The sequence below is a fragment of the Heloderma suspectum genome, chromosome 1 (genome assembly GCF_057233095.1).
Source record: "Heloderma suspectum isolate Gila_16-S chromosome 1, 16-S_ref, whole genome shotgun sequence".
Taxonomy (NCBI): Eukaryota; Metazoa; Chordata; class Lepidosauria; order Squamata; family Helodermatidae; genus Heloderma; species Heloderma suspectum.
The window spans coordinates 129,898,923-129,923,921 of NC_139458.1; the positions used below are offsets into that span (position 1 = coordinate 129,898,923).

A 24,999-nucleotide genomic window follows, 5' to 3' on the forward strand; every position below is an offset into this window, starting at 1 on the left:
AAAACTATGCTCACATTTTGGATCATGAGGTAAGTCATTGCATAGCAAATGTATTGCTCCCAATAAAACACTATATGAAGCAAGATTGAACTGAAGGACAGTTGAAACCAAACACTGCTGTGCCAGATGACTTTGATCTCAAGCTTGGGTACTTATAATCATGACATTCCATTCACTTCTCCCAGTGGCTGAAATTGTGGAGGCCTGATACTGGGAAAATCCTGGAAGCATGTTCCTCCCATCATGCAGTAAAGGTGATACTCAGGAAGTATCTATGACCCAATCTTTAATATCTTTCAGGGATGACAAAGCTCTTCAGGAGAGGAGGGATAAGAGAAAACTATGATAATCACACAGCACCATCTCTTACTCTTTTTAACCTGAGCTGAAAAGAGCATCAGTGTCTTAGAAAGTTGATGCTAAATTCTGACACTAATAACTCTGCCTCCCAAATTTATATGCCTAACAAACCCGGTGCTCCTGATCTCTTAACCAATTACTCCCGATCTCTTAACCAATGGAACCAATTACCTATTGACTTAACCAGTGGGCTCTCCCATACTGGAGGCATTCAAGATGAAGCTGGACAGTCGCTTGTCAGGGATGCTTTGACTTAGATTCCTGCACTGAGCAGGGTTGGATTCGATGGCCTTATAGGCCCCTTCCAACCCTATTATTCTATGATTCTATGAACCATGCTTGAGATGGAGATTGGCAGATGAAATTCCAGCAATCCTGCTCCTCTAGAAACATTGTGTTTTTCTAATCAGACTGCCAAATTGTAAAAATGTTAATACTCTCTGGTTTGTAAACTTCAGGACTTCCAGCATTAGAATGTAGGACAGCTTTTCAACAAATGTGGGGATGGAATGAGAGGACGTAAACATAGGTTTCTAATCCATGGGGGAAAATGCTGTGTTCTAGAGTTCTAAATAATATGGCAACAATATAATAATAATAGAGCATAATTATCTTACTTTGTGTTGCAGTAGCTTTGTGAACAAAGAATATAAGCAAACAAGGAGGAAACTGTCTTTACTCATGGCAGCATGCACGTTAAACTTGCCCTGAGGCACACTTTGTCCTTTTGCTTGCCTGGAACGCTGTTGCATGTTAGTGCATGCATGCACGCGCCCTTTCTCATAAGAGATCAGTTTTAAATCCCTTCATGGAATGTATGCTGCCCAGGTTTTAATTATGTTATGATGTAACAGTATATCATGTGAAAGCTTTAAGGATTATCTATCCACATCCTAAGTTTTACTTTACAGTGTATATTAACAATTCCTAGAGGCACAGATCTCTACTGCAAAGTTTTGAACTAGCTGTTGCAACTTTAAAATTCCAGTTCCACCATTATTTCCCCTTATCAGGATAATTGGGGCTTCGAACAGCAAATCAGCATGCCCCATGAAACACTAGGGAGGTCGGACAACTACATAAAAAGGTTTGTCTTAATGTTTTTGCTGAAGCAGTTCAGAGAGTGGTGTTTCTCACGGACCATGCAAGATTGAACAGAAGAGCAGCTGTTAGTAAAGAGCTTGAATCGTCCATAGTAACTGAGGGTGGTGGTGGTCCATGACTTCCTGTGTGAATTGCAGATGCCAGAGAGAGCTGGAAAGCATGTATTTCAGTAACTTCAAAATTTCGTAGTGTAAGAGAACTGCTTGTTGTATGATATGATTCTAAAGTAACCCATCTTCAGAGGAGACTGCCTGCTGCATCTCTGCATGATACGCTGCTTTGGAAGGAGATGTGGCCGGCCAGCCTCTGTCAAGGGCCTGAAGAACTTGTTACATCTCTGCTGTGAGTGCAGTTGGATGATTGAATTGCTTCCAGTGCAGAGGAGGCTGCCCATTGTGACTCATGCAGAGACACTGTTCTGAAAAGTGACTTATATAGAGGGATGATGTGGGCTCCGCTGTGGGCAGATAATTGTTACTTTTGTGTACTCTGCTTTTGGGCAGAAAGAATGAAGGATGTGTTCATTATAATTCAGAAAAAAAGTGCGTCTTGGCTATCAGGAATTTAGACAACACTAGTCAGCTACTTATAACATAATAGAAGAAAGATGAGAATGAGTGATGGGATTCCTTTGCCCGAATGGATTCATTTCCAGTCTTTGGGGCCCCTTCATGCATTAAGTGTCGGCAAATGTATTTTTCATCATGAATACATGCAAGCAAGACCTGCAACTAATCCAGTCTCATCTTATTACATGTCTGTCCTGTCCTGCCAGTATGCTTAGGGTGGCATACATAGTTCTTCCATCACTTACTTTGTTCTCACAACAACCCTGTGACACATGTACCCTTTTTATCATGTATGTGGTTGGAAGCCTACGTGTTGTTATATGTGCCCATGTTAAGTTTTAAGGTGTTCACCATAAAAACGTGTATTTGGATCAAGACCTGCTGATCTGCAAGCAGAAGGATTATTCTGTGCCTAGTAATGACTCGGATCCAGCAGGGGCTCCTGCCTCTGCAGGAGTGGGTGGTGGTGAAGTACTCTGCCCATTTCCCCTTCCCCCTGTAGCTCTCAGTGCCACCTCCCATACTATTCTGGAGATTTGCAGGGGGCAGAGAGAAGGGAAAATGGCGAAGATTGTCTCTTCCTTATCTGCCTGCAGGAACATCCAGTTAGCTCATTTCTGCTCTGCATAATTCTGGACGCAACCTAAGGAAAACAAGCATTCCTAAAATCCCATTAATCAAATGTGCTTTGTGTGTGTATCACAGTAAATGCAGTCTTGCATCAGCTGCGCAAAAATCATATTATGGAGACCTGGCTGGCTGAGGCCGCTGCTCCAACTCTTGCGGTCATGTGCCCAGCCGGATTTTCATACGCACAGCAGCCGAGGGCTGGGGTTCAGGGAGGGACAGTGGCTGTTATCTACCTGGAGTCCTTGGTCTTCACCAGACCCCCTTCCTGAGAGACCAAGGTTGCTGAGTGCATGTACTGGAGGTTGGGCCTGAAGGGCAGTGTGGGGATTCTGCTCATGTACCGCCCACTCCGCTGCACGACTGACTCCCTGGCAAGGTGCTTGAGATGGTCTCTGATGTGCGTGTGCAGTCCCCTAACATATTGATCTTGGGGGACTTCAGTGTACATTCAGATGCTGTCCTCATAGGGGCACCTCAGGACTTCATGGAGACCATGGCTTCCTGGGAGCTGTACCCTATTCTAACTGGGCCCACCCATGTAGCTGATCATGCAGTAGACCTTGTGTTTGTTTCTGGAAAAACGGGGAGTGATCTGGAAGTCGGGGGTATATCCACCCTCCCCCCTTGTCATGGTGAGATCACTATCTGGTGACGTTGGACTTCTCAGTTCCACAACCCCTCCGCAGGGGTGGAGGACCCATTAAAATGGTCCGCTCAAGGCATCTTAAGGATTTGAATGTGGATGCGCTTGGGGATTCTCTGGAGCATGCAAACGGCCACTCGATCGAGACCCTGGTGAGTGGCTGGAATGCTCCAATCACTGGGGCATTAGATCAGGTGGCTCCGAAATGCCCTCTCCCCCTGAATAGGGTTCAGACTGCACCATGGTTTAATCCATGGTTACAAGCTCTGAAACAGGAGGTAAGACGGCTAGAGCACCCGTGGCGGAAGTCTCGCTCTGAAGATGATTGGACATGGGCTAGAGCTGTATCTTCAGCCTATCATGTGGCGATGAAAGCAGCAAAAAAGGAATATTGTGCTGCCTCTATCGCGTCCTCAGAGTGCTGTCCCAGGAGGCTGTTCCAAGTGGTCCGAAGCCTGGTTGGTCAAGTTGCTCCGGAACCACTGGAGCATTCTAAGGCCTCCTGTGAGGCCTTGGCAAGGCACTTTGCAGATAAAACTGATCAGATCAAGAGTGTTATTCCGTGCGCTGTGGATACAGTTAGCAAGTGAAAGGTGGCCTGTGGCAAACTGGTTTTGTGGGATTGGTTCCAGCTTCCTTCTGATGAAGTGGACAAGGTGCTTTCATCTGTAAAGCCGACCACCTGCTTACTTGATCCCTGCCCATCTTGGCTCATTATGAGCTGCAGAGAGAGATTGGGTGAGGGGATCAGGGCGGTGGTGAACGCTTCTCTTGAGGAGGGAGTGATGCCATCAGCCCTCAAGGAGGCAGTGATAAGACTGCTCTTAAAGAAGCCCTCCTTGGATCCCCAAGTTTTGAACAACTTTCACCCAGTCTTGAATCTGCCATTTTTGGGCAAGATAATTGAGTGGGTGGTGGCGATGCAGTTGAAGGCACACTTGGAAGAAGCCGATAATCTAGATCTATTTCAATCGGGCTCAGGCCTGGGCATGGGACAGAAACAACCTTGGTCACCGATATGAGGAGGGCTTTGGATAGGGGCGAATGCCTTCTTTGTTCTCCTTGACCTCTCAGTGGGTTTTGATACCACTGACCACGGTATCCTCCTGGACCGCCTGGAGAGGTTGGGCATTGGAGACATCGTATTATGGTGTTTCCGGTCCTTCCTCTCCGGCAGGTAGCAGAGGGTAACAGTGGGAGAGAAGGTTTTGGACCCGTGGCCGCTCACTTGTGGGGTGCCACAGGGTTCCATCCTCTCCCCGATGCTATTTAATATCTATGTGAATATTAAATATTATATCTGCTGGGGGCTATCATCAGGAGTTTTGGGGTGCGGTGTCATCAGTATATGGATGACACGCAGCTCTACCTCTTGTTCAGATATTCACCAGGGTTGGCCGTAGAATCCCTGTCCAAATGTCTGGAGTTGGTGAGTGGCTGGATGGGGAGGAATAAGCTGAAGCTGAACCCTGACATGACCGAGGTACTTTTGGTGGGAGACCAAGAGGAGGTTGGGGGATGTTGACCTGGTGTTGAATGGGGTACGGCTACCCTTGAAAGACCAGGTCCGCAGCCTGGGGGTCATTTTAGACTCCCAGCTGTCCATGGAGGCTCAGGTGTCAGCTGTGAGCCGGACAGTGCTGTACCAACTCCATCTGATACAGCGGCTGTGCTGCTGTCTTCCCAACCATCCGCTCCCATCGGTAGTACATGCCCTGGTCTCCTCTCGTCTAGACTACTGTAATGCGCTCTACATGGGGTTGCCTTTGAAGTCAGTTTGGAAGCTGCAGCTGGTACAGAACACAGCGGCTCGCCTGATTAAAGGCAGCTGCTAGCGTGATCACATCACTCTGGTGATGAAGGAGTTGCACTGGCTACCAGTTGTTTTCCAGGCCAAATTCAAGCTGTTGATTTTGGCCTTTAAAGCCCTATATGGTTCCAGCCCAGTTGAAGGAGTGCTTCCAGCAATACCAATCAGGCCACTCAACAAGATCTGCCTCGGATGGCCTTCTCTCTGTCCCATCAGCCAGGACAGCTAGGCTGGTGAGGACGAGGGAGAGAACCTTCTCTGTGGTGGCCTCCACACTGTGGAACTCCCTCCCTAGGGAACTCCGCCATGCTCCCTCTTTAATGAGCTTCTGCCATGCATTGAAAACTTGGCTGTTCAGACAGGTATTTGGGGTGGGGTAGGGTACTTTTAGACGATGTTTTAATGTGTCGTTTTATTGTTTTAAATTGTACTGTTGTACATCGCCCAGAGTGGCTGGGTGACTGGCCAGATGGGCGATTAAGAAATGTAAATAAATAAATAAAATTTGACCTGTTCTAAAACATTTGTAGTTGTTTCCAAAGAACCTCTGACTTTATGTATAAAACCACAACAATGAAACATCCACTCCTCCCTAACTTCCTAACCTTGTTGCTGAGAAAATCCTGAGAAGATGATTCTATGGTTTGTCATCTCAGATCATGTCATCTCAGGCCCAATTCTTATATGAGCAGTTTGGACACTGCTTCCCTGCGGCTACATCCTATGCCACTTGGAAAATGCATGAAATGGGTGGGGGGAGAATTTGGGGCTTGTGGAAGGTTCCCAGGACAGTCCGACCATGGTCTGCCTAGCCCAGTATCATCTACTTGACCGGTGGTGGCGCTCTAGGGTCTCAGGCAGGGTTTTTTCCTCGGGAGGATTGAGGGCTCAGGGTTGGAACCTGGGACTTCCTCCATGGAATGCACGCGCCCTGCTGCTGAGCTACACCCATTCAGGTTTAGCAGTACGTGTTTCCGTAGACTGGGCCCCTCTTGTGCGAAGTACAATTTCATGCATTATTAAAACAGTATGGATGTAGAGGTGGCGCCACGGCTGCTTGGGCAACAACTGAATTTGGGCATGAGGCCAGAATGTTTGTGTTGTAGAGAATGACATATCAATTGTCCAAGCTGTAGATCAGACATATGATTGCTTCATCCCTCCATGCAATTTCAGGCGGAGAAAGGGAGGAGTAAGAATGGGCAGGTATCGGGAACAAGATGGAGAGGGAGTGTGGTGCCGCCTGGGCTTGTGGAGAGTAGAATCAGTGATTGAATGACTCTTTGCAGAGGGTGGGCTATGTTCGTGGGCTGGAGTGATTTATTTTAATAGAGTTGGAGGGAGCCTTGAAGAGCATCTAGTCCAAGCCCCTGCTCGATGCAGGAAATCCAGAGACAGAGCATCCCAAGACATGATAGCTCTCTGGTTTCAGCTTGAAGGCTTCCAGTGAACTCTATCTTATTTAAATTACAATATTTAGTATCCCACTCTACAATCTTGGGGGGACTCCCAGAGCTCCTTACAAAAGGGGTTTTAAGCAGCAGTAAGCAAATAAAGTAGTAAACCAAGCAAAACAAGTAAAACAAAAGTAGCTGAGTATTTTTAGGCTTCAAATGGAGGTTTAAAAGTAATAGGTCAGAGAATCCAAAATGTCTGAGCAAGTAGAACGGTGTTCATCTGAGATGAGTCTCTCCAGGAAGAACGTTCTAGAGTTGGGGTACCACAACCAAAAAGGTCCTTTCCACCGGTCACCACCTGCTGGAGGCAGGGGGTGGGTAGGGTGGCTGAGGCCTGGGGTAGGACCTCCAAGGAAGACCTTGGTGCTTGGGCAAAATCATGCAGGAGGTTCATGTTGGCAACCAAGAAGTGTTGTCCACTAAATGAGCTAGTAGATGGCTTATCTGAAGGGTTTTCTTTCATACTGTTTGCTGCATTGCTTAACTCATGGTGGTCTAGGAATAGCATGCTTGCACTCAGCACAATACTCCATCCCTCCTTTCTGTGGTAGGGGACAGGTAGCTCAGTTGTAGAGCACATGCTTCGCATGGAGAAGGTTCCAGGTTTGATCCCTGGCATCTCCAATTAGGGAAGGAAAAATTCCTGCTTGAAACCGTGGAGAGCCAATCAGTGTCAACAGTACTGGGCTAGATGGACCAACGGTCTGACTCAGTCAGTGTAAGGCTGTTTCCTATGTTCCTATTTCCTTGAGCCTGAGTGCCCGTACTCCTGCCCGCTGCTTTATATTAAATATATTGCCTCTGCAGTGTTTCACAACTTCCTTGCTCCATCTCTGACCAATTATATGTTCCCCAATGGAAGAAAGCATGTAAAATAGGGAAGCATACAATACGTCTTTGATGCTAAGCAGGAGGGCTTGATATAACTTTGCAGGGAACATGATTTTAATATAAGACTGGCTCTGGCCCGCTTGCACTGGCTGCCTGTATGTTTCCGAGCCCAATTCAAGGTGCTGGTTTTAACCTATAAAGCTTTACGTGGCTTGGGATCACAATACCTGATGGAGCGCCTCTCCCAACACGAACCTACTTATATATTACACTCAACATCTAAGGCCCTCCTCCGGCTGCCTACACCGAAGCTCGGAAGATGGCGACAAGGGAGAGGGCTTTCTCAGTGGTGGCCCCCAAATTGTGGTCTGATCTCCCCAGTGAGTTCCGCCTGGTGCCAGCTTCGTTATCTTTTCGGTGCCAGGTTAAGACATTTCTCTTCTCCCAGGCATTTGGCAGCATATGATAAGTTTTAATCGATCCTGGAATGTCTTATGTTTATGGTTGTTTGCGTTTGAGATTGTTTGTTGGAAGTTGTTTTAGACACATGTTTCTTTTGTGTATATTGTCCGTTCATGTGCTTTTATGTAAATGGTTTTTAATCTCTGTATATTGTATTTTTAATGTTTTTAATCTTTGTAAACCACCCAGAGAGCTTTGGCTATTGTGCATTATAGAAACGTTAATAATAATAATAATAATAATCAACAAGATTTTTGCTCTAGGAAGAAATAGCGCTAAGACATTTACAGGGATTATTTCCTAACTAGAAAAATCTGAGTTGCAGCTGTGTTAGGTTCTCATTCGTTAGATGATGTCTCTCCTTCTGTCTTGAAGATATCCCACAGCACCCAGGTTGCGAGAGAGCTTGTTCATCTCTAACAGGGATTCCGTTGAGCGAGCTGTGCTGATCAGTTTCCACTCAGATAAAGTGTGCTGGCTCATAGCTGTGCTGATATTCTGGATGCTCTGCTATATATGGGGAGGATGGGTCAGGATGTAAACAAATGCAGTCAAGAAGTCAGGAAGCTGAATATGAGATGGGAGCACAGTGGCTCCAGCCTTGCTGCACAGACTCAAACCTACTTTTGAATGTAAAGAGCTCTAAATACAGGATATCAGATTCTACTAAATGGCTTGCCTGGTTGCCAGGTTGATTAACCCTTGTCTTTGTTAATGCTGCAGAAAGACACACATGCTCCTCCTCCTTAAAACATTTCCTCTCCTATGTGCTGATTTGGGGCTTTTGTCCAAGTTAGCAAGAAGGAGAAGGTAGTTGTGGCTGAGAAATGTATCCAGAGTTCTCTTGACCTGGGCTTTCCAAAAACATCATACCAGCACAGGGCACACATGTTTGTGTGAGACAGAGGGTGAGCATACATAGTCCACGTATACAAGAAATTGGGGTTATAAATTCATTTAATTCTTTTGTGATTGCTTTCCCCTCCCTCTAATTAATGCAGCCCATGTGGTAAATTCACAAAATGTCTTCCACTGAAAATACTGCTTTTTTTTTACATGTGTGTACAACCCCGCCCACCTTTTTCTTCATGTGGGTGGAATTTGTATATTTATTAAAATGGCTCCTCGCCTTCATTGTGCAGCCAGATAGGGGCAGGGCAGAGACTCTATAAAATGAATGGCTGGTAGGGTTGATCCCTCATCTTGTGGTTGCTCGTTTTGAGGCTCTTCCTGGTCACGTGATCCTTGGGCTTTTCAGTGCAGTTGGGCATTGGCTGGTACTTTGTGAGTATTTTCTCCAGCTGCAACAAGGAGGTGTGTGTCATGTCTTCCGTATTTGGGGTGCAAGGCTGTTTGGGAGTTCCTCAGCAGGATGCTGACAAGCTGGTATTCTCTGGACCCAGGAAGCATTGCAGAGCAGTATTTCTCTAACTTGCTGATTATTAATTTTAATTTTAATAATTTTATTATATTATTTCATTATTTATTTATTATTACATTTCTGTACCACCCAGTAGCCAAAGCTCTCTGGGCAGTTCACAAAAGATGATGAGCCTGATCTGAACTGCCAGGGTTCAAGAAATAGCAGTGCTCAAGTTGTAAGAACAGTGGTGCTTCATGACGAACCCTTCTAGAGCAGATTTGGGGGCCATGTAGGTGACTGTAGGGATTAGACCTGACAGAAAGCCATTCTCTTTCTCACTCTCTCTGTCTGTCTCTCTCTCTCATGTATTTTTTTCCACAGGGAAAAAAATAACACTCGATTGACTCTTGCAAAATGAAAAGTAATTCTGTGCAACAATTTCTTATACTTTTCAGAATATTTGTTTAAAATGACAAGAAATGGTTTTTTAAAACATTTGTGAAAACTTTTTGAATAATTTGCACACTGGGAAGGGAAAAACAGCTTATTCCCTGACATGAAGAAGTTGTGGTTTAAGTAGACAGGCTGTATGTACAGAATGGGGCTAAAACTGCTGAGTTAAAGCATTTCTCAAGTTCCAGCCGGTTTCCAGTGGGCAGGGTAACATTACTTGATGCCCTGTGACTGACTGTAGTTCTGTGCAATTCTGGAAGACAGTGGCTCTGAGCATTCTCTGTGCCTGAAGCTAGGTCTTATTCAGGTGAGGAGAATGGCTGGCTGGATTAAATTGTTATCTGAAAACAAATTTATTGATACCTGTTAGAGCGATTGTGTGAATCTTCATACATCAACGACCTCAGCAGCTGGCTGCTTAGCATTTTGCATTAAAACATCGCTGAGGAATTTCTTAGGGCTTCTTCACATGGAACTTTTATCCTGCTATTGTGATTGGTTACTCACCGAAGTTTGTGGGTCCTTTAGATGATGTCATCAACCTCCAGGCCGTCTCCCACACTAAATGACCTTTATTCCATTTTTAAATAGATCGGAGATAGTGAGCAATCTAATTACTGTGCTTGAGCACTGCTTAAGTTCCCTCCATGAAAAGAGGAAAAACCTCAATAAGAGGAACTAGACCACTTAGCAGCTGTATAATGGAACTTCTGGAAGATTCAGATAAGGGGGGAAAGGATGGGGAAAGGCGGGGGGGGGAGGAAGTGTGTGTCAAGGGAGTCTGTTGTGATCCTGCATTTAAAACAGAAGCAGAAAGCCCTGTTTTAATTGCAGGATTTTAGGCTGGTGTAGAGATGCTCTTAGCTTCAGGACATGATGTGAAGCATTGTGGCAGAACAGATAATGTTGAACTTTATGGTTGAGGAGACCTGGGTTCAAATTCCCGCTAAGACATGAAGTTCACAAGCTTGACCTTTGGCAGGCTGCTTTCTCTCAGACTTACCTACCTTACAGGGTTTTGAGGATAAAATTGAATGTCCCCACATATTTAGCCCTGAATTTCTTGGAGGAAGAGTTGAAAGCAAATCTGATTAAATGAACGACGTGATTCAGCCTATGTTAAGGCAGTGAAAAGCCTCATTATTTCAATGGGAGACTTGGACATGCACTTAACTCTGCTTAACTCTCGCTGGGTTGTGCTCTAAATGTGCGTCTGTTTAAAGCATGTTTTCTTATTTCCGCAGTCTGCTGCGTGATAACAGGATGATTCTTAGAAGGGGCAAAGCAGTGGAGGCTGTGTCTTGGGGCCTTTTGACACAGTTGGTCCACCGCGTAATAAATGTGCCTTTTGTTTTTCATCTGCACACAGTCTTGCCTCAAGGATGAGCTTCTGCTGAGGAGAGACCTCTCTGTGGCTCAAGTGCTGGGAAAGTATTTTGTACCTGAAGAAAACAGCGATTGGTGCGTGGAATGCGGGTGCATAAGTGTTATCAGAGGTGTGTCTGTGCATGTGATACGAGTAGTGATGGGGAACAGCTCTTTCTATTTCCCCTCCCCTTTAAAAGTTTGTTTTATTTGTTAACACTTCGGAGCTTTTTGTTTCTTCTCTCCAGTGGTTGACCAGGAGAATTGCAATGGGGATTGCCCCTGTGCAGTAAGGGTAATGCCTCTCCCCTCACACAAATTAATTACATGGGCAGTGGCTCATCAACAGCAATCATAACACCTTCTGAAGGTCATCTCTGCCTAGGGGCCCAGCGAAGAACTCTCCTTGAAGTTCTGTGTGCATCACAGAGACCTTGGAGGAAGAGGGATCTCCCACCATACCAGATGGGAGAAACAGGTACCCCCAAGAAGAGAATTCAAAGGAGGGTTGGATTCAGTCTCTTTTTGCACCAAGCTACGACTGAACGACTGGACAACAACAACAACAACAAGGATGATATTCAGAAGTGGAGCAAACCGTTTTCATGGCTTCTGGTTATTTCCAGAGTATGGTGTGAAATGAAACCTGACTTCTCCCCTTTCCACAATATTCTACATCAGCCTTCCCCAACTTGGTGCCCTCTGGTTTAGGGAATGATGGGAGTTGCAGTGCAGCATATTAGGAGGACACCTGGTTAGGGAAGGCTACTCTACATGCACCACAGGATTTGGGACAGAAGTGGGGTTTGTGGTAAGCACACAAATAATAACGAGCCGCTAAGGCAAGCCAAAACTTGTAGATCCCTGGCATTGGATATAAATATTTTGTAACTGAAAATAAACTTTTCAGGAGTTTATTCCATAAGTCTGAAATGTGACTTGTGTGTTAGATCATCACATGGTAGACTCCAGCTTGTTACTATAATGAGTGCTAATTTATTATTAGAAATGCAGATAATATTTCCTGCTTAAAATAGTGTTGGTGTTTTCCTAGTCATATGAATATTGTACATTTGCTTGAGCGCACACAGTTGCTTATAGCTTCTGATTGTTTTATTAACATGCAAATTAGTTGTTTTTGGTTCTTGTCTTTCCTCCACATGTTTTCCATGCTGCTCCTTCCTTGAGTGTGTTGTGATGGCCATGGCTGCTTGCTTGTAGTGTTCACCTCTGTTCCTTTTGTGACAAGGTGATGATTTGATTGGAGTAATTGGAGAGCCCTGATCTTGAAATGAGCCTTTTGTCCTTGCGCCTTGATTTTCTTCCTTCATCACCCAGGGAAGCACTGGTATTAGAGGGAAGCTGTCAATTCTAATGAGTCTGAAACTGCTTTCCTACTCACTCTGTGTATGTGGATCCTTTTCATGGAGAGACCTCTGTGTGTACAGCATAGATGAATGTCAATATATTGCTCTGAAGGATTCAGGTTCCTGAAATCTTTTTGGATCTGCCACCAACTTTCTTTAAGGCATTAATGCAACTGTTTTTTCAGCACCATGAGTTAATTATGGAAGTGTAAGTACACAGTAATCGCCAGTGGTATCTGATGTTGACCAGTGCTTACTGTGGATGAATTTGTATTTCTGAATGAAAAATAATTACTGAGGAACTAGATCATAGCAGATTTTCTTCCCGACATTAATTAATTTATGCCATTAATGGCTGGCTTAGGACAGAGTCTGATGCATGTTGGTATGTATCATATGTATAGCCATTTATGGGGGGAATGGCCTGCCAAGAGGTGATTACCTCTCAATGTATGTATGATGAATACCCATTGGAAATGTAACATTCCCAATCTCTTAAACATGGTTAGGAGATCAGAGGGCATTTGATGGATGGATGCATTCCCTCCTTTCTCTCCTCCCACCCCATTCCCCCTTGTCTTCCGTATTTTACTTTAACCAAAGTGCAGTATTACATTTGCTTCAGCACCAGCCATGGGTTACTAATGTTAAATTGTCTTTGTAATCAGAGTTTGAAATCAAAGTTTGAAGTGAATTTGCAAAGTATAGTTAGTGTTAGTACAGATGTCATGCTTCATCTATAATAATAAAAGAGGATGTGTGTCTGTCCTTAGCACTATAGTGCCAAGATCATGAGACCTAATCACCTGAAAATTGGTGTGGATATTAAGAGGACCCTAGGGGTGTGCACCTTGAGGTTATTTGGATTTAAAAATGCATTAATAATTTAATTTTGTGTGTTTGAAGCCTGCAGTACTGGCTTCAGTCACTAGGTGGCAGATCTCCCTAACCAGCACATAGCATTGCAGTTGATACAGTTTGAAGCTGGGGGAATAGTCCCAGGGAAAGCATTATGTAGCTGCCCCCTTCTGTGGGGCAGCCCTCCTTCAGGAAAACGGAGTGGACAGACCCCTCCCTTGGGGCTATCAGGGTTCACTATGTTAGGGGCTGTGCCTAGGGGTGCCAGTAGGCATGGCTTCCCTCAGCCAGGGTGGGCCAAATGTGTTTCACTCCAACAGCTGCATAACTTTGCTTGAAGGCTTTACTGTATCAAACTAAGGGCTATTCCAACCCATGTGAAGCTGGGTCTGTTAGCTAATTATGACTAAAACCATGAATCAAGTGGGAAACTTACACAGGACAGAGCTCATGGCGTGTTTTCTATCCCCTAATCATGGTTAGAGTGATTTGAAACATTACACATATGCACCAGGGTTTTGTGACAGACTCCCATGTGATACAATTACATGTTGTCACATCCTGAAAATATTGGAAAATTAGTGATCTGTAAAATGTTGCAATGTGGGACTTTACCACATCATGGGTAGGTGGATGTTCTTTGTGGAAGGGGACACAACCACTTTATCACTTGAAAATTTAAGAGAATAGTCACCTTGTGATGTGTTTTTTCAACTCAAAACTAGACACATGATCTGGCCTTAAGGTAGCAAAGAACAACAGGCTGCATGTGATAAAAAATGTAGATGTTCTTTGTAATGGGAATAAAATGTGCATGCATGCGTGTGTAATAAAAATACCACTTGGATGTTTTAATACAAATCCTCATGATCGTGTTGTACTTTTAATCTGTTCCATAGCTCTGCATTTTCCCACTATTCTTTTTATACACATAGCATGAGGCAAGCTAGTGTAGGAAAAGGGGGTTCTTGGCTCAGGGTAGGGGGCATTAGCAGAGCTGTGATGGGAGGATGGGACACATTTTCATTTGTAAAACAAATTCTGAACAGCTGAATTTTATATTTCCAAAATGGTGGATCCAACATTTTTCCCTGTCTTGTTCCCAGCGGCCCTAGAGACGACATTGTAACCATCACATGACCTCCAGTACCTAAAATGAATGTGTGTAGACCCCTCCTTCCCCACTTCAGCTTGGGAGGCTGTACATGCAGATGTGTACATGTCTCGTGTACATGTATCCCTCAAGTCAATTTTTCCCCCTATTTCTTTTCCCACTCCCCCACAAACCTACATTTTGTAACATCTTGCCTGATGAAAAGATCTGGAGAACTCAAAGGTTTGTTGCACATTTATAAAAATAATATTGATTGATTTTTTCAGAGAATTTCTATACCACTTTTGCTTTTTAGAATATGGTTTTTTAAATGTCATTCTGTAATGTTAGTTCACATACACTGGGACTTTGGCAAGAAAGACCCGTCTATCCCCCTCTTTATTGTCCTTCCTCTGGATGGTAGAGTTCATCTCTTCCCTGCCCTGAGGTATGGTTTTATTGCTGTATTGTTCTTAGCTTTCTTACTGGCTATAGTTTTTACGGGCTGGATCCAGATTTCACCATGTTTGACTGGGCTGTTGGAACCCGCTGCTCCTCTCCATGGCAGCCCCTCCAGCCCTCTGAAAACGCTACACAGAGGGTAGGGGGACCCTGCTGAATTGGGTGAGCTCTGGTGTGGGGCGTGTGAGTGAGAGGGGGGGTTCTCCAAATTTGTGCAGGGGCACCTTGCAGAGACCTTCCATCTATGGAAGGCAGATCCTGGATCTAACCCACCATTAAATATTGTTATGGTTTTATACTTAGAGAGACATCTCTAAAATCAAAATGAGCACTTACGAACATCACACAGTAGAACTTGGGTTCTTCAGAGCTGGTGTGGTGGCTAAGGATGTGAGCTCTGGCCCAAGAGATCCATGGATCTGCTCTCTCAACACAGCCATGATCTAACTAGGCTGCCTTTGGCAGATCATTATTCACTTAAGCATCTGCTGTATAATATTAGCCTACCTCACACGGCTGTTGTAAGGTTTATGAAGCTAATGTATGATAAGTGCTTGCTTGGAACACTCTGAAGTGCTAAGTACACACTAACCAGTAATGTGGGGTGGAAAATTTTTCCAATGCTTTATTTTTCCATGGGAACATTTCCATTTCATAAGTTCATTAGTAACAATGAATGGATGCCAATTGCAAATACAATATTAGATAAGCTTGACAGTTTCAAAGTTGTAACAGATGTTTTCAGGTGAGTATCCTTGGCAATATGTGTGTTTGTGTCATTGAAACATATGTCTCAGTGTGAAGTAGAACTAATAAGTAGTGACAGCAAAACTGAAGGTGCCCCAACAACTGTAGTGGAAGAGAGTTGAACTTCGTTGAAATAGATGAGTGGTTGTTAACATATCGTGCACAGTTCTTTGGGTTACTAAAATTAGTGTGTCAACTGTTTTCAGCACCTTTTTCTTCTTAAATATAAATAATGTAAGGGAAGAATATACTGTTGTCTTTAAATGTTTCAAGTATTCCAGTAAAAAATTCTACATAATATAACATTTCATTCACATTAAGTGTGTTTAATTTTCCTCCTCAGATATTTCAGGTCAAATACTTGTGGTGTATTGATACAAAAAAATGACTTGGGATGCTTTGAGTATTATCACTAAGTATTATTACAAGAATCAGTTCAGATATTATTGAAAAGAGACTCTGATGCAAAGCCCTACTGACATGCCCTCTGGGACATGCTGGGAATTGTAGGACTTTTTTCTGTCAAAACATGCATAGGGTTGCACCCTAAGAACACAAGCAGGTACGGGAAGTTGCGCTCTTTCAAGTATTTGGGTCCCAAGTAATTTCGTTCTTTAAAGGTAAGTACCAGCCCCTTACATTGGACCCAGTAGCGAAAAGGCCACAAGTGCAGTTCTTTTAAGATCGGAGTGCTGTGAACGAATCTGGCAGTACCATTTAAAATTAAGTTAGCTGAATTTGAACTAGGACAGCCCCACATTCAAGGACAGCCCCACATATAACACATTATAGTAATCCATCTAGGAGGTTACCAGAGCTCAGCTCACCATCACTGGGTTATGCCTGCCCAGAAATGGTCATGGTTGGCAGACCAGCGAAAACTGGTAGAAGGTACTCGATGCCACTAAGGCCACCTGAGCTTCTAATGACAAAGCTGGGTCTAGGAGCAACTCCAAGCTGTAAATCTCTTCTTCCAGAGTGAGTGCAACCCCGTCCAAAATAATTTCAACATCATTTCCTTGGACCCAAGAACCACAGTGCCACCCTCTTGTCAAGAAAGAGAAAAAAATCTAAAGTGTAACGACATGCTTTAAAAATCTCAGTTTCAATAATTACAGCATTCTAAAAAAGAAAAAGAAGTAGATTATACATAAACTTCAATAAAAGCAGACCAAATATTCATTTATAGGGCCATTCATGACTGTCACCTAAATACCACCCTTTCATATGTTGCTAGTATGTTAGGTCTTCAATCCATTGCATTATAGGAGGTGAGCATCTATCTTTCCAGTGTTGTAGAATCAGTCTTCTAGCAATCAAAAGGGTGTGAAAAATACATTTACGCTGACCATGTGTTAACTTCCAGGAAGCAGGTAAATAATTTAAAAGAACATGTACATCGGTATATTTTAAAGTGTTTTCCAATACAAAGTTTATCCATGTGATAACTTCCTCCCCAAAAGAGGCAACTATTGGATATTTCCAAAACATGTGGTTAAAAGAAGCATTAGCTGTATTGCACCTCTAACAGTTAGCCGAGTTAGACAAATCTTTATTAAAGAGAAGCTGTGGTATCCAATAGACCTGAAACGAGAGTTTTTGCTTAATAAGATGTAACTGAAGATCCATAGACACATCAGATACAGATGCCGAAGCGGCGATCTAGTGATTAGGCAAAATAGGACAATCCAATTTCCTGTTCCATTCCTGCTTAAGACCCTGTGTATCATATTTATTAACTGATAATAAGTATTTGTAAACATGAATCGAGGGTTAATATATCTGGTCAGCTTCAATAAGTGTTTCCGATAGCAAAGGGGACTCTGAGGCCATGAAAGCAACGAGACTGAATCTAGTTTCTAACAAATGTTGCAATTGCAAATATTGCCATTCAGTTGTAGCGGGCAAATCAAATTTATCCCACAAAGCCAGGAATGACAAAAACTCATCAACACGCAATAGTTGATCCAAGATAAAAATCATCTTATGCATCTAGGTCCACCACAAAAACGTTTTCTTTCCAATTTGTAAATCTGGATTTCGCCATAGATTTAATTTAGCATGGGAAAATGGATCGAACTGTAACTGGCGTGACATTATATGCTACACACCTCTGACTGCTGAGATTGCTGGAAGAACTCTGTCCGCTCTAATGTGCCGAGAACCTAATGCCATCCATTTGGAGAGAGGCTCCAGACAGGAAGATTCCAAAACTGACAGTATTCAACTGACCAAGGTGGAAAATCAAATTGAAGTGGAAAAGACCAAAATTTAGTACAGGCAAACAAATAAGCCTGATGATATATAGCAAGATCCGGAAACCCCACCTTCTTTGATTGGGAGTTGTATCCTTTTCAAATATATTTTTAGTGGAAAGGACCCCCCCCCCCATTTGCAAAACGAAGCAAATATTTGCCAGGTATGGGACATACAACATAAACAATTTGAGGCATCGTATTCATAGAATCATAGAATAGTAGGGTTCGAAGGGGCCTACAAGACCATTGAGTCCAACCCCATTCATCTTAACTACATTACATTAAGTACAAACTCAACTTTAAAGATGCCCATCTATCTATATCTTGTGAAATCTCATTAATCAACTTATTTAAATTTAGCTTAATCATTTGAGATATATTTCTAGGGATAAGTATTCCCAAAGAAGTAATAAAATCTGGGCACTGTCGAAATTGCCAATTAGGTACATTCTAGTGAAGTTGCTCTCTCCAATCGGCATCATTTCAGACTTTCACTGAATACCTGGACAAATCACCCAGAGTATTAATTAGTTTCACCAAAGCTGGAACAGATGACTGGAGTTTTGAAATAAACAGCAAAAACTCATAAGCTTAAAAAAATAATTTTGACTTCTAAACCAGTGTGCACAAAACCACGAATACTACTGTTCTGTCTAATAGCAAGATAATAGAATACTACTGTTAATAGTACTACTAGTAATACTACTAGTAATACTACTAGTAATAGAATACTGATATATAATAGAATACTACTGTTCTGTCTAATAATGCCAGGGGTTCCAAACATAAATAGAATATCAAAATGGACGTCCTTGCCAATGTAGTAAAAATAAATATTCAATGAGTTTTGTCAAACTCCGTTTCTGCATCCAAAGAAATTATAGCTGCCTGGTCAGTCCTTTCGGAATTTAAGGTGACCAGATCAACAACTAATCTAAGATTATTAGCTCCCTGTCTGTTTTTAATAAATCCTACCTGGTGTGGTTGAACCAGTGTTGTAATAACTTGTTGCAGTCTATCAGCCAAAATTGCTGGGAATATTTTAATCTCTAAGTTAATTAATGATATAGGTTGATAGTTAGCAGAGTAGGTATGATCCTTGCCAGGCTTAGGAATCACAGTAATATAAGCATATAAGTAATATAATGAGTGGGGTACCGCAGGGCTCAGTCCTGGGCCCAGTGCTTTGCAACATTTTTATTAATGACTTGGAGGAGGAGGAGGAGGTGTAGGGAATGCTGATCAACTTTGTAGGTGACACAAATTGGGCGGGATAGCTAATACCTTGGAAGACAGAAACAAAATTCCAAGTGATCTTGATAGACTGGAGCACTGGGCTGAAAACAACAGAATGACATTTAATAGGGATAAATGCCAAGTTCTGCACCTAGGAAAAAGAAACCAAATGCACAGTTACAAGATGGGGGACACGTGGCTCAACAACACTATAAGCGAGAAGGATCTTGGAACTGTTGTAGATCACAAGCTGAATATGAGCCAACCATGTGATGTGGCTGCAAAAAAGCCAAATGCTCTTTTGGGCTGCATTAATAGAAGTACTTCCAAATTTGGAATTTGGAATAGCTTCCAAATCCCGGGAAGTACTAGTTCCCCTCTACTCAGCACTAGTTAGGCCCCGTCTGGAGTACTGTGTCCAGTTCTGGGCACCACACTTGAAGAAGGATGCAGACAAACTGGAGAGGGTTCAGAGGAGGGCAACAAAGATGATCAGGAAACAAAGCCCTATGAAGAGAGACTGAAAGAACTGGGCATGTTTAGCCTTGAGAAGAGAAGACTGAGGGGAGATATGATAGCGCTGTTCAAGTACTTGAAAGGTTGTCACAGAGAAGAAGGCCAGGATCTCTTCTTCATCGTCCCAGAATGCAGGACATGAAATAATGGGCTCAAGTGACAGGAAGCCAGATTCCGGCTGAACATCAGGAAAAACTTCCTGACTGTTAGAGCACTACAACAATGGAACCAGTTGCCTGGGGAGGTAGTGGGCTCTCCCATACTGGAGGCATTCAAGATGAGGCTGGACAGCCATCTGTCAGGGATGCTCTGACTTGGATTCCTGCATTGAGCAGTGGGTTGGACTCAGTGGTCTTATAGGTCCCTTCCAACCCTACTGTTCTGTGATTCTATGATCATTTAATGATGAAGAACGGGAGTCTGATTAAAAAAAACATTCAATTTATAACCTGCCTATATACAAATACTCTCTAGTATTTGATTATAAAATGTGATTATAAAGGCAATAAAGCTTTAGAAAAGCTGGAAAATTTTTGTACCACTCAATTGGGAATCCGTCTGGACCTAGTATTTCCCAATATTCATATTCGTAGTTGGTTTCATGATTTACTCCAAACGCAAAGACGCCAAAAGAAGCTGTTGTGAGAAATCTAAGCATGAAAGATTAATGTGAGAGGAAAAAGCATCCATATCGTGCTCTGATATTTCGCTACCAGTGCTATACAGATCGGTATAAAACTTCAGAAATAGTGAATTTATATCTATAGTATATGTAAGTATATATCGTGTCACTGTCATCTTTTATAGCTGAAATAACATTTTGATGTTTTTGCTGTTTAAGACGATATGCAAGGATCTTACCGGGATGGATGTTCACCATTTCCCCAATATGCCTGTCGTAAACAGGTCCACCCATTACCAAATTCAGGCACCAATCCAGCGCCTGCACAGCCACTCCTGACTTGGAGGCTGTCTTCATGAGTGATTTAGTGCAAAGTTAGAGCATTTTGAGTTCCTTCATGACAGATGTCATTGTCACCAATCTGCTGCCAACCAGCCACTTCTCTTTTGAAAAGTCACATTTTCTGAAACTCCTTTTACTTTGACTTCTTTACTGAAAGCGGCTCTCTGGTGGTTTTACCACAGTGTGCCATGTCCATCCCCCTGCACATTAAATCTTAGGTGTGCCTCTATGACTTGGCACTGACATGGTCAAGGGGGTAGGATCCCCCATTCCCTCTTGTTTCCCCAATGGAAGTAGTTTTTCCCATTGAAAAAATCCCCAGGAGCACAGCAGCGACCCCTCACATTACGCATTTACTTTAGGTAGCCTGCTTTTAATCTTTAACATATGCCCACTTCTGTGCAAGTTTACTCAGAAGTAAGAAATAAATCTCCCTCCCCTGCAGTGAAAGGGTTAAAGGCTAACTTTAGTAACTCACTCTAAAATGCTCTTTCGCTTCTCCATGTGAAGCTTAAATCGATGTTGTGCTTCTTTGAAGTTCTGCAGTTTCAAGTCATTTCTCTGTAACATAAAGTCCCTTCCCCGCTTTATCACAGTAACAATCTTTCTAAGGATCTTTCGGTTTATGGGAGCTTCTCATTGGGAGAGGGAGAAAGGGGGGCAGGGGTTGGAAGCAATAGGCAAAAGTGGACACGGGGAAAAATGGGGTGGGAGCAATTACTCTGCTGCAGATTGCTGGAATGCGTTGAAATTGGGGTGGGGGAAGCTCTCAGGGGGAGCCTTCAGATGCTGCACTGGAGAACTGGGGATTTTGGCTTCTTCAGGGAAATCTGCACACATGGGGAAAATTAGTTGCTCTGCATTCATAACAATGAATTAGCAGGGGGAGCCGGACAGGGATGGGAAACAAGCCTCTCTCATTGGATGAGCAGCCCCTGCCAGTTTGGTGATGTTGAGTTCTACTCCCCCCACCCCACCCCACCCAGAAGTATGTTCCTTTCAAGCACCATGTGACCCCTGAAAACCAAATTTCAAAGGTGTCCTACACTCGGCTTATCTTGCTTTGTGTGCCCCCGACAGACCAAAGCCGATTCCATGAGAATCCAGGTAATACTCCAACATGCTTCTCATTCTGGTGTTGTGAAGATCCTCCCCCCCAGATGTCAAAGAGAAACAGAGCTGAGTGTTATGAATGTACTGAGGACACTTTCCTCCAAAACCTTCTCCCAGAGGCTTCATATAGACTACATTAAAGTGCATGGGGGATAGAATGGAACTCTGCAGGACTTCATAACATAAATGTCATGGGGACGAACAGAAATCCCCCAATGCCACCGTCTGGAAATGGACCTGTAGGTAGGAGCAGAACCACCATATTGCTTTCCCCCTACAGAACCCACAGAACTAATCTAGCAAGTCACTGTGGTCAAAATGCTGTGGAAGGCATTGATGCTGGGAAGGCAACTGAGCCTCTCTTCTGTTATAAAACTTAGTGAAAAATTAAACTGAGAGTGAACCTGGGGCTAAGATTAACAGAAAGCTATCTAGGATCAAAGTACATGATAGGTTGTCTGCGTGACCTTGATGCCTATGCTGCTTGGCCGGGGTCCACTAGTGACTTATTTATTGTAATTATTTATTTTTGCTGAGCATTGACTAACAAGGATGCATGACCTTTATTCCTCATTGTGTGTCTGTGTGAGCAATTTGGGCCATTCCAGCCATTGAGATGAAAATGAGCCATCTGGGCAACAGCCTTGGCACTTGGCCACCACTACCTGGTTTCAAATCATCAGCATTTGACCTTTTTGTTGACTTCTGGCAGTCGGAGAAGCCAGAGGGTGATGGTGGGCTGGGTTTCTATTTTGAATACTTGGGGGGGTTGTTTGTGGGAATCTCTGCCTAGTCCCTTGTGCTAGTGCTGCTGAATCAAGTTTTGTTGCTTTTTCCCATAGAAAAATTGGGAAGAAGTTAGAGCCAGGAGAGGGAAATCTTGCTGGTAATGGCAGTGCAAATTTGGGCAGCGCTTTTGCTCTCCCCTCCCTCCACTCATGGGCACTGTAAATGGCCTTGGCCAGCCTATTTTGTTCCAGTTCAGGCAGTGTGCTCCTCAGCTTCCCCTTGAACGTTGTGTCTGGGAGATTGGGGAGTATCCCCATGAGAATTAGTTCATTTGGACGTCTTGCTAACTCTTGTGTAGAAACAAATATGAGGCTGCATGAGGAGGAATGCTGCAGCCCTTCTGAAGCCTTAACCTAACCGATGGGGCACTGCAGTATCCCTGTTATAGCCAATGGTATCCAGGGACAGGAGAATTTTATGTCTTTGGAAGGTTGAACTCTCTGGAGAGAGTTGTGTTATAATGCACCCCAGAAAATACATAGGCTTGTATCCAGTGGTGACTTTTCCTTTAGCAGAAAGTGTTTCAACTAGCTTAAGTTGGTGTATGCAATTTTCACATACCCCCACCCCACTGCATCCCTCCATGCCACATCCTGTTCTATTCCAGAGGACCCCCAACCCTCAGAAGCAGGGTTGTAGGAGTGTGTAGTGTGTGAGTGTGTAGGAGAAAATTTGGTGCCTTGACTTGCACGAGTGGAAGTGCTTTTTACAAAGGCAAAGCCACTGTTGAATGCAACTCTTGGATCCAAAGCTATCTTCCAGAGGAGAGATACAGCCTGATTGTAGAAAGCTTGCTACTTTCAGTGGAGTTCTTTGTGTTTGTACTGCTCTGTTGGTACTGTAGTATTAGTTAGAAGTTGTAACTTTACACTGATATTTGTAACTGTTCTTAATTGTAATTCTTTGTTATGAAATGTAAATTTTCCCTGAGGTCCCATTGGGGCCATATGATGGTGTATCAACATGATAAATAAAAGATAAAGGAAAAACGTAATAAAAGGCACCCAGCTGCTGCTATTTCTCAGTTCTGTTGCTAAGTGCTTGCATCTGCCTTTAATACCACCACTTTCTTTTTCTCCGGCCCCTCTGTATTATGTCTCTTGATTACAAGTTGCTGTTGATTGTTTTGTTCTACCCTTGGACAGTTTCTCTCAAAAGTACCAAAGAGGACAGGAGAAAGGGAAGCCTTTATAAATCAGGGACAGTTCAGATAACAACCTGGTTCACATGACACGCTGGGCTCACCATGGGTTATTTAATCTACAGTGAGTTGCAGTACATGCTGGGCGCCTTTTTGAATATGCAACCCCCAATGGGGTTGCAGCATGTCATCCAAATCCAGCCATCCAGGGTTATGTGCGGGATAAACAATCCTAGCATAATGCCACCAAAAAAAATCAAGGGTTTAACCCTTGCATAACCCCTGATGGCCGGGTTTGGGTGACATGCTACAACCTCATTAGGGGTTGCACATTCAAAATGGTACCTGGCACACACTGTGGCTCATCGTGGCTTAAATAAGCCACAGTTAGCCCTGCGTGTCATGCGAATGTATGTTCTACATAAGAGCAATCAGGATCTTCCCCAGGCACATACTTGTATGGGTTACATGTGATGTGTGGTGATAGAGCTGGCATCAATTCCTGTGATTACAGCAGCACTTTTCTAGTTACTTTGATTGTGGGAATTGTTGCTGGCTGTATCCATGGCTTCTCTTCTTCTCAGGTTATGTTACCTACACAAATGTGTGCAAGAAATAATCAGGACGTAGTGTGTGACTAGGCCCCAAATTGTGAATAGGCCCCCAAATGGTGATTTTTTTTAAAAAAAATGAAGAATCCCCCCCTCCAAAACGTCTTCTAAGAAATCCATCCAACATTGACAGTTAATTTCTGGCATTGATCATCCTTCATCTGCTGAGAGAGAGTGAACTTCATCGTGACATGTGGAAGAGCAGAGCAGGCATTCCAACATCGTTAGCAGTAGTTTCATATTTCCATGTACAAAGTGTTGATACCGTTCATCTTCTAAACATCAGCCGTGTGAGGTTAAGTTAGGCAGAGTGGGGTGGGGAGAAGTTTCATGACTGAGTTGGGGTTTGAATCCTGTCCAAACTTGGCATTCTCTTTGCTGCACCATGCTGGCAATATATTTTAAAGTAAACTACTAAGCACTGATTAACTGGGCTTGAATAATGAATAGCATCCATTCCCCACTTTCTGCATGTCCTTCACTTTGCCTGCCCTATATTGTGTTTATGCAATGCCTAAAGAGAGCTGCTGTAATCCCCTTTAGGGCTGCTGAGTGTTGAGGGCCATTCATGTAATGAAAACAATCTGCAGCTGGTGGGCTCTTGGATCAGCAGAAGAACCTGAACATCAGTGACCATAACTCCGTCTTCCAGGTGCCTTTCCTGCAGTTCAGCCTTCTCCAAATGCTGCCCCCCAGGTGAGTTGGAGTAAATTCCCACAATCCCACACCTAGCTATGCTGTGCTGGCTGGGAGACTGTGGGAATTGCAGTCCAACACATCTGGAGGGCACCAGATGA

At 43.5% G+C, this 24,999-nt stretch overlaps 1 protein-coding gene across 3 annotated transcripts in view; it reads left to right on the forward strand.

The window, feature by feature from the left end:
* The window catches only part of HRAS (HRas proto-oncogene, GTPase), a 78,815-nt gene that overhangs the window by 24,299 nt on the left and 29,517 nt on the right, over positions 1–24,999 (forward strand). Inside the window, exon 2 of one of the 3 annotated variants that reach the window (XM_084857291.1) lies at positions 11,052–11,178. The exons of 1 other annotated variant lie outside the window; for it this stretch is intronic. The gene's annotated coding sequence lies outside the window, so the exon portion shown is untranslated. Of the gene's footprint in view, positions 1–11,051; positions 11,179–24,745; positions 24,855–24,999 lie in introns of those variants that run through there. One more of the 3 variants, XM_084857280.1, reaches the window with a different exon arrangement.